The following is a 10,884-nucleotide window of genomic DNA, read 5'->3' on the forward strand; positions in this document are numbered from 1 at the left end:
TCAAGGTAGCATTAATCTCCCGACTGTTAATGCTAAAAACTTTGAAATCAAACCAACAATGATCCAAATGATACAATCAAACCTTCAATTTTGAGGGTCAATGAATGAGGATCCAAATCAACACCTCATGGGGTATCTGATGACGCCATATGTCTTCAATTATTCCCTTTCTCTCTTACTGATGATGCTTTTATATCGTTAGATTCGTAGCTGTTAGATTCCATCAACACTTGGGACGAGCTAAAAAGAAAATTTTTGGCAAATTATTTTCCCTTAAGCAAGACCATGAAACTTCAAATATATATTATGAATTTTCTACAATTAGAAGGAGAGTCATTATATGAAGCATGGGTGCACTTTAAGTTGATGTTACGTAAGTGTCCATATCATGATTTATAAGATTGGTTGCAACTTCAAGCCTTTTAAAATGGACTTGACGGAAACTTACGCTCTAGTCTTGATGGAGAAACCATAGGAGAATTCATGTCAAAGACTTACACCAAAGCTTGTTAACTTATCGAGGACATGGCGATGAGCTCTTATATATGGTTGGATGAGCAGCTCACATACAAGGCCAAACAATCAGCAGCGAACGCTGTTGGAAGCAAAGACAAGTATCAATAAGTTCTCGAAAAGCTTAATCAACTGGAGATTAGTGCAGCCAAGGTGCAAGTCCAAAACCATTCCAATCTAAGCCATATTAATGCAGGACACGATGATCAGAGAAACAATATGGAAGTTAATTATGTGGGGAATAGAGGATATAACCCTTACTCCAACACCTATAACCCTTGGTGGCACGACCATCCTAACCTTAGGTGGCGAGGAAATCAAGTTGGAATTCAAACTAAAGGAACCAAAACCTTAATCCTATGAAAGCCAACACATTATACCAACCTCTTTTACCTTTTAGGGCACCTGAAGATCAAGAGAGAAAACCAACCTGTAGCAATGACCTTCCATTGTTAATTAGGGTGAGTAAAGTAAAGAAAGGTTTGCATGTTGTGCAAGCCAATGTGCACCAAATTTGTGGTCAATTAGACCAAGTTTTGCAATTGTTGCAAAATAATTTCACCTTTAGCATACCTAGTGTAACATCTCGCTCGGCGAAGCATTAATGTTTGAATATTGTTTAAGGTAGTAAGGCATATAAAGTAGGTCACGAATGTATATAGTGTTAGAATTTGACTAATTATAAGAATCCTATAAGGACGCCTAGAAAGCCCCAGTTCTGGTGAACACAAGATTTGGTGCATAGTCTTAAAGAAGTATGATTGGCGAAGTAGTATTCGTCCAAATGCTTTTTTGTCATATAAAGTGGGCGGGATCCAAAATGAATATAAGTGAATAAGAGTTCCAAGTCAGATTACTATGATCAGTAGGATGACATTTATGGTTAAGTGAAATGAATTTTATGGTATAAGTTTACACTAGTAGTATAGTGCACCTTGTGACTATGGTCCCATGCTAGTTAGGTTATAAGGTAAGCTGCTCAAGAACTAACTGAATGTGAACTATAAGAGTTAAATTCTAAGGAGATAATCTAGTAGGTCTCTTGGAAATGATAGATTTTGGATAAGACAACTCAGTATGGATGTGACGTTTACCAAGTTCCAATAGAGACTTGGGTTAAGTTAAAAGAGTACTCCGATTTGGTTAAGTGGAGTTATCTTCTTATCTGTTTCCTCTAAAATATTAAGATCTAGAGCTGGAGGAAACAAAAAGCATTTTTCTTATTTAAGCTAGATCTGAAATTCTTGGTTTTACTAAGTGGTTTTTCTCCATGTCAAGGTGAGTTTTATGGCTTTACAAAAGTAGATCTGCATGAATGCCTGATGAAGTAAGGCTTTTTTTATGGGTTATTTAGGCTTGAAATGATTGTAAAAGTTACTCAGATGGGTTTTAATGGTGATCTTCTATTGTACAAGGTAGTGGTTGTTGTAATATCTTGCTGAGTGCGGGATCTGGAGTCTAAGCTACCCTTCGAGGTTATCAGGTGAGTCTCTAAGCCAACTCTGGTATGTGCGATTATGCATTCTAGAATCTTCTATGAAAATTAAATAAACTATGGAACCAAATCTAGGGAAGCATAGTGTCATGATCCTGAGTAGAATGAACGTTTGAGGGACTGTGTAAGTATAAATTACTTGAGATATGATAGTCTAAGTATGTGATGTGAATCTTAAGGTTGGAGGATGCTTGTATATGAATGCTTGAAAAGTATATGTGTATCTTAAGCGCATGATTTGAACTATGTTTGATAAGAGTAGGTCAATGTATAACGAGTTAGAGTCCATCTCCATGGAGTTGTCTAAAAGAGTTCGTTAGGACTTTAAAACAATTCTATGAAAGGAAAAGTCTATGGCACTATATTGTGTAAGACCATAGCTGAGCTATGGCATCATATGGAAAGAACTTAAGGAAGGTTATTACCTAACAGAATAGGAAAGCCTTTTTGGTGAACCTTTAAAAGGAAAGCCTTTTTGGCGAACCTCTAGAAGGAAAGCCTTTGTGGCGAACTTCCAAAAATGAAAGCTTTTGTGATGAACCTTTGAAAGGAAAGCCTTTATGGAAAACTTCTGAAAGGAGAGCCTTTGTGGCAACCTTCGAAGATGAAAGTCTTTGTGGCGTATTAGGAAAGAAAGCCCTTGTGGCAATCTCTATAATGGGAGCCTTTGTGGCTAACCACGTAAAGAAAGCCTTTGTGGCAATCTAAATAAAGGAAGGTTTATGGCGAAATATGAAAAGAATGCCCTTGTGGCGCAATCTAAAGGATGGCCCTTGTGGTAACCATTTGAAGGAAGAGTCTCGATAGCAAACCTTGAATGAAAGGAAAGGAATTCTTGGTAGATTAAGAAGGAACGACGTGTATGGTTCCTTGTCAGCATACTATGTACAACAAACTTTGAAGGAATCATATGTACGACGAACAGTAAATATATATCTAGCGAAATCTGAAGGTATGGTAAGGGTAATGAACCCTGAAGGAATAGTGATGCGGCAAGTTCTAAAGTATTGAAACTTTTGGTGAACTCTAAAATTAATTTATTCGTAGAAATGCTGGAGGGAAACGTCTTGCAGTGAAATGGGAAGGTTAATCCCTACGACGATTACAAGATGTATAGTTCATATGACGTATTTTGTATGTCCCTTGAGTACAAATAGAAAGATTGGAATGAATTAAGGTAATTCAAGAATCCATATGAAGATAAGGAACAACTAAAGAACATGAATCAAGTAGATGGTGGAGTGAATGAGTTTTCATCGAAAGAATCCTTATGAGTAAAGGATTGGTTATTAAGACCCATAAGTGTATTAGTAATTTCAACATGCCCAAACTATTTGTCAGCTTACTTTTAGTACTACTTATGACCAAGAATCGATTGAAAATAATGGGTTGAAGAATCATAAGGAAATACCAGGTAATACTTAAAGGGTGGTCTGAATAAGGATTTGACTCTATATAAGCTTGAAGGAGGTCTCTACCACCTGTGACGTGCTTATGCACGATTGTGATAATACGTTGGTTTAGAATTAATTAGGTAAAGTCAATAATGTAATAGATGCGTGTGGATCTCTAGAAAGGAAATTGGTATAAGTATATGAAAGATTAAACGAAAGTACAAAAGTGATATACGAAGGATTGATTGTGCTAAGGTACTCGCCAGAAATAGAGTTTAAGGGTCGCGATAGATAAGATCGATAGGATGTTACATCTGTCACAAAAGATAAGTATTATTAAGGTAAATAAAGTTTTCCCTTAGTAAGTTCTCATGGACTTACTTCAGTGTATTGTGTTTTCAAGTTAACTGGTATGAGTCAGCACCTAGAGGGACGACGCCAAGACTACTCTACGAAGTGGCAACTAGGCTATTATGCATACAGAGCAAGTTAAGTGGCGTGATCAAAGAATGAACTCATGTTTGTATATTTGTGAATTAAGTTACTTACGTTAGCAAAAAATTGAAAACATAGGCATCATTAAGATTTAATGACCATGCATCGAACCTGAAACAATTCATTGTACATACTTAGTAAATTCGATTCAAAGTGAAACTATGTAATTGTCATGAATAGAAAAATTTATTTAATTAAAAGGGTTAAGTTACATTCGTAATAGAGCATGACCCCCAATATTCGGATCTAATTAATCAAACTGGTTTTGGAGCATTATACCCAGTAAAATAGAACCTAATCCGAAGAGAGAATGAAGGTGGCCACCCTCAGATCAAGGAATATGGTTAAGGAACCTATCTGACCAAATTGTGGGGAGAAAGAAGTGAGTGAGAAGGATGAGAGCACCTGCACTTGTAGCATTGCAGATGGGGTGGAAAAGAAGGAAAGACCTGAGAGCGAACCCACAAAAGTTGAACTAGAGGATAAAACCATTCCACTACCACTGCCAAGTTCAATGCCTATACCATTTCCTTTGCATCTAGAGGAGAAGAAAAGGAAAGAAAGTGAAGAATTCTTGCAATTCCTCAATATGTTTATGGCCTTGAATGTAAATCTTCCCTTACTAGAGCTCATTAAGAAAATGCCCAAATATGTCAAGTTCCTTAAGGATGTTATTTCTCGTAGGACGAGAATAGGGAGAGGAGAGCGAATCAATATTAATGAGGAATGTAGCAAGTAGTGTCTAGAAAAGCTCCTCTCAAACTAAAAGGTCCCATAGCTTTACCATTCCCATAGAGATAGGTGGAGTGAGTTTCAGGAAGGCCCTATGTGACCTAGGTGCAAGTATTAACCTCATGCCATTGTCAATGTTTGGGAGAGCTTAAGGAAACGATAGTCACCTTGTAATTAGCCGACTGATCTTTGGTATGTTCCAAGGGAGTCCTTGAGGACGTGTTAGTGAGGGTTAGATAGTTTATTTTTCCTATTAACTTTATCGTGCTTGACTGAGAGGAGGATCTCGAAATTCATATCCTCTTAGGGAGACCTTTCTTGGTTAATTCTAGCCTACTATGGACGTAGGAAGAGGAGAATTAACTATGGAAATCAAAGGAGAGACCAAAATTTTTAAATGTGTCGAGACCAAGTCCAAGTCTAAGGAGATGTTGCATTCACAAGGGTATGAGTGTCAGATAGGTGAGATGAGACCTTATCATGCTAACCAATTTGCAACTTTTATGGAATGCTGTAGTTTTTTAGGTGTCCGCTCGCCACATAAGAGAATACGGAAGCAAACGAGGATAAAAAGGACCTTACAATTTTTTGGTAGACTTAGTTGCATGTTAAATAAAATGCATACTTGAGTGTCGAGAACACTGAGGAAGCATCATTTCGGTGATGTGGTCGACTGCCCCGAGTTGAATTTTTAGTTGCCACCCATTGAAATTGAACAAAAAATTTGTAAATATTTGAATTATTGAACATGTACTCCACATATTTTCTGCATTTAGATTAGGATTTTAATTTGTGTTGGTTTAATTTTGAACTAATAGGTTGGATTTTTTAGGATTGAGATGGAAATTTATAATTTTGTAGTGTTTTGGGGGTTAGTTAAGTGAAATCACAATACCTAAGGGGGGATGTCACGTTTTCCTGGATAGTTGTGAGAGGGGACCAAAAATAATTTTTGTAACGCGGTGTCAGACCCCTGATATTGCGATACCCCTGGAATGTTAAAAGTAATAAAAAATTGGTTTACCCAATGATATTGCGATACCCAGCCTTCGGTATCGCGATATCTGAAACAGAATAGAATATTGGGGTCTAAAAATAGGGGATATTGCAATATCCACTACAGGGTATCGCAATATCTAAGTCACGTCAGGCGATACTCGGTTTCAGATATCGTAATTCGTGTGTTGTGGAACTTTTTAAGCCTCCAAAGACCCCAAAACCTCCAGTTCTCTCAGTTTCCCTGAAAACCTTCATTCTAAATCCCTAAAAACTCTCCCCCTTTCTATTTTCTCTCAATTCTCCTTTCAAGTCCTTTCAAATTTCTTTGAAATCTTTCTTCTTTCTTCTTTTTTTTCTTGTTAATTTCTTCTTTTGTAGATTTTACACACTTTTTACTTGAGAAACACGAGATTTTGTCGACTCTATCATTAAACCCATAACACGGTTTAAGTTTCCCTTTCCTCCTTTGTGTTGCACGTGATATTGTTGCCTTTGTTATTATTTTTGTTATCTTGTTCTACTATTAGCCTTAATTTATTGGAAAATATTTGGGTAGTACTTAGTGAACCATTTTCTTAGTTTAGAAAGTGATAAACATGCCTCATAGATAAAAAAAGAAAACGAAATCCCAACCTAAACCCCCTTTGGAACTAGGGTATGTTCTTGATAAACTTAAATCAAAAGAGGTCGAAACTTTTTACTCAAATATCCTAGGATGATCATTTATGCTTGAAAGAGGCTTCGACCCTTCGACCTTGAATTGTGAGGAAGTTCGGGATGTAGTCCATTTTCATTGATAGATAAACCTCGCTATGGTGCCGACTATACTTGTCGTAATTCTAGTAGTATTAGAGTTTTACTCCAATTTGAAATTTTCTGAAAAAATAAGGTGTATGTTAGACATTGTAAACTCGAAATTTTATAGGATTTTTCTATATATTTTTACCACCTTTTGACTTTATAAATATGTTAATCTCGAGTAATTGTTATTGAATTAAGTGAATTTTACTTAAATATTAATATTGGACATGAATTTATAAAGTATGTGAAATTATGTTTTATTACATGATTTTTATGCATAATTTATATTGTTTTCATGTTAATTATTAATATGCTAATTTTCACTATGTAATGGGACCATGGAAAACGAGATTAATATAAATGTTGCATGGACATGTACATACCTATTCTATTTGGAAGGCAAGACCGTGTACAACTGGGTCATAAGGATGTTAAGTTGACCCAGTAAAAGTCTGATTATTTATTGGACTAAGAAACTACCCAACAAGGAGGAATTAAAGCCTAATTTCAGCACAAGCAAATGGTTTCCCAAAAATAAGCATTGGGATATTTTGTTGAAGGTCCCTACCGTTGAAAAGATGTCAAAAATCGACACACAAGTTCACCCTTTGAAACCGTCCACCTTATGGCTATTAATGGAAAAGTTTTGAATTCAAAATGAAGCAACCAAATCATCCTCTTTTCCACAAATTGTGGCTGACCAAGCATGAGAGAAGAAGGTGGAATTTCAAATTCTATTTTTAGTGAACTTCACCCTTACCTTCACCTATAAATACCACACATCTTTCACCTTTCAAAGCATCCTTCTTCCCAAAATTCATTCATTCATCAAGCATTCTCTCATTTCCCTACTCCATTTCCATGCCTAGCCACTTCATTGTCCTTCCATTCTTTAGCTAACAAAAGCTTTGTCAAGACACTACCTTGGTCGGCCACATTAAGAAACCTTAGCAAAAGAGCAACGAGTAGAACGAAGGAACACATCAATCAAAAAGAACTGAAAGGATGCTAAACAAAATTAGAGTTTACTCTTTCCTTCCTGTTATTTAGTTTAATTATGTTCGCTATGTGTTTATTGTTCTTGACATCAACAATGTTAGCTTAATTCTGTTTGCTAGCATGATTATGTTAATTCAATAATATTTATTTGATTCATGTTTAACATGCTTCAGCCTCAGTCGATCATGTTTTCAATTAAAATCAAGATATATTTTATTCATACGTGATTGGATACAATCAAATTAGATGAGCGATCCTAACCAAGCGATGGCTAGTAGATGCATAATTGAAAAATGTAATACTCAATTTAGATCATTAAACCCAACTAAATTGGAGGTTCATAATATCTTTAGTTAGCTCTATTATCTTGCATAGATTTTAGGTTTATGTGATTAAACTGTTTCAAAAGTAAATGTCCATGTTACCTCGCATAAATACAAAGAAACCATTAGTTTAACATATTTCACTGAGTAACAGATTTCAAGAGAACTTGATTTGGTTTTTAAACTCATGAAAGATCGATTTGCCATGGAGTATTTCCAAATATTATTAAGCATGTTGAAAATGAACTGAGTTAATTAATATAATTCTCCTAGCTTGTTGGAAATACAAAAATATGTAGACTTTTTCATGCCCTTTTTAACTCAAATTCATGCAGTTTCATAGTAATTCTTGTCGACAAATATAATATAATTATAAAATAATTAAATTATAATTAAATTATTAACATATTTAATTTCAATTAATTTTATAATAAATTTTCATAAATTTTGATTTATTTTCGACAGATTTGCACAATGGGTGAAAATTGGCTCGGCGGACACTACTAGAAGCTCAAAATCATGAAGTGATTTCTGAAGCGTTGAGGCGAATTAATTTTTCAGCCGAAGATGGTCCAAATTATGAATATTAATAGATAATATAATTAATTTTAATTTTGATCCAATTTATTTTGGGTTAAATAATTATTATTGATTATATTATGGAAAGGAGGCCTAATTGTGCTAATACGAAAGACTGATCTAATCAAGCAATCGGGCTATCCAAACCCGTCCAAAATACTGACCCAATCAGCCCAAATCAACTGTTTTATTGACTTGCAAATCATCCCTAGAAATCTCCTTGAAATCACATTCAAACCCCTTCACTTATTATGCTTTTGTAGATTTTCCCCTAGCTAAATATAGAAAGTTGAAATCTTCAACAAATGCAGGTGTGGTGACCGGCCAAGGGGAGTGTGTGGCTCCTAATTTTTTTCTATTTTTAGAAGCCACTCTGACATGTAAATACCCCCTTTCACCTATTCATTCAACACACCTCTGATCTCACACATCTCTCTCTCTTTCACTCACTTTCTCTCCTTTGTTTCCCGTTTTTCCCTTCTACTTTCTTTTGCTGATTTCCCTCTTGGGAAAGAGTCCTTCAACTACCTTGGGTAGCAGTATTCAAGTGTTTATATAAGCCTCAGTTCAATAGAATGAGCGGAGACGAAGGAGTGGAGAAACTAGTTTGGCTTTGGAGAAACACTAGATTTGTTTCTAGTTTCATATCCTTTAACTTTTCTTGTTGTTGTTATGAACATGTCTATGAATATTTGTTATGTTGTTATTCTAAATTTAATTGACATGGCTTAAATTTAATATGTGTTAGGTTGATTTCATTTTGTCTACTTAAGTTATTAAAATCATGTTTATGTTGTTATAGGTCTTGGTAAATTGTTTGATTAAGTAAAACCATTATTATGTTATACTTGCATTATAATTGTAAATTAATTATTAATCGTCTTGAAATTGTAATTAATTGACACAATACTTAACCAAAGGCATGTTTAATCTTCTAAGATAGTTGAGGTTAAATTAGCGATAGTATTAAACGATACATTAGCCTTGCATAACTTGAAAGATTATTGTGATTAAACTCTTTAAATGTAGGAATATATTGTTACCTCACTTAATCTTTTATTTTTTATTTAAACTGATTAATTGTTTAAACGGCATAGTAATATATTCAAGAGATTAGTTAATTTAGTAAGTCTTTGTGTGCTATAGTTAACAAGTTACAAAGTTGTCGTGAATTTATTCGTAACAACATGAACATTATTTTAGTAATATTAAGTTAAGAAATGTAATATATCTAACACAATTATATCATATTGATTAAACTTATTTTTTAGAAATTGTGATTTGGAATTTTTATCTTTTAATTTTCTTAGTTTAATTTTCTTACTTAAAATTTAGTATTATTAAAACCTTTTCTCTCAAAACAAAATATTTCCTTCACCAAAGTGTTTTTAATTGCATTTCATAAATATTTTCTTACACAGTCCCTGTGGGTATGATAACTTGAGATTTACTTGTCACTTTATTATTTGTTTCAGTTGTGTACACTTCCACATTTCCATCATTCCAAGTTTTTGGCGTCATTGTCGGGGGGACTGCTTTAAAAGTCAACATTTGGGAATTTGTTAATTTTGCATTTTCGTTTATTTTTTCTGTTCAATTTTGACTTAGTTAATTTTTTTGTGTTTGTTTAAGGTGTTTATGAGTACTATTTGAATTATTGATTTACTCCCCGTAGATCTTAAAATTGAAAGAAATTTTTGACAATAAAAAAGAGAAGTAGCTCAAAGAAGGACTGAAGAGATAAACTTCAAAAATTGAAATCAAGGAAATGGAGCAAACCCTACACAAAATCCTATCCTTATTGTTGATGATAAGGATAAAGCTCTAAGACAGTACATCATGCTAGTGTTTCATGATCTTAATCCAGGTATTAGGAGACCCGAAATCGAGGCACAACAATTTGAGTTGAAACTGGTTATGTTACAAATGCATCAGAGAGTAGGCCAATTCAGTGGAATGCCTACCGAATATCCTCACCTTCACTTAAGACTGTTTTGTGAGCGATTCTTTCAAGCTAGCCAGAGTACCCAAAGATGCACTATGGTTAAAGTTTTTCTCGTATTCATTGAAGGACAGAGCTCGAGCTTGATAGAACTTATAGCCACCGAATTCCATTACCACATGGCAAGAGTTAGTAGAAAGATTTCTTGTGAAGTACTTCCTACCTAGCAAGAATGTTAAGTTAAGGAACGCGATTATTACTTTCCAACAGTTCGATGATGAGTCCTGGTATGAGGCGTAGGAGAGGTTTAAAGAACTATTACGAAGATGCCCTCATCACGGAATCCCTAATTGCATCCAATTAGAGACATTTTATAACGGACTAAATGCTCACACGAGGATGGTAGTGGAAGCTTCTACTAATGGTGCTCTCCTTTCTAAGTCTTATAACGAGGCTTATGAAATGATTAAGAGGATTGCTAGCAATAACTATCAATGGTCAACCAATCGAGCAGTGTCGGGAACACAAGTCGTGGAGTACATGAAGTGGACGCTCTCACTTCACTTGCATCTCAGCCATCCTTAATATTTTCAATGCTTAAAAACTTTACTA

General features: G+C 34.7%; 2 non-coding genes across 2 annotated transcripts; both read right to left on the reverse strand.

The window, feature by feature from the left end:
- Positions 1–289: 289 nt before the first annotated feature.
- LOC128039467 (small nucleolar RNA R71) lies at positions 290–395 on the reverse strand. The gene has a single exon (XR_008193971.1). It is a non-coding gene; the product is annotated as a small nucleolar RNA R71 (small nucleolar RNA).
- Positions 396–10,509: 10,114 nt separating this feature from the next.
- LOC128039413 (small nucleolar RNA R71) lies at positions 10,510–10,616 on the reverse strand. The gene has a single exon (XR_008193915.1). It is a non-coding gene; the product is annotated as a small nucleolar RNA R71 (small nucleolar RNA).
- Positions 10,617–10,884: the final 268 nt, after the last annotated feature.

Source organism: Gossypium raimondii, chromosome 2 (assembly GCF_025698545.1).
Source record: "Gossypium raimondii isolate GPD5lz chromosome 2, ASM2569854v1, whole genome shotgun sequence".
NCBI classification, from domain to species: Eukaryota; Viridiplantae; Streptophyta; class Magnoliopsida; order Malvales; family Malvaceae; genus Gossypium; species Gossypium raimondii.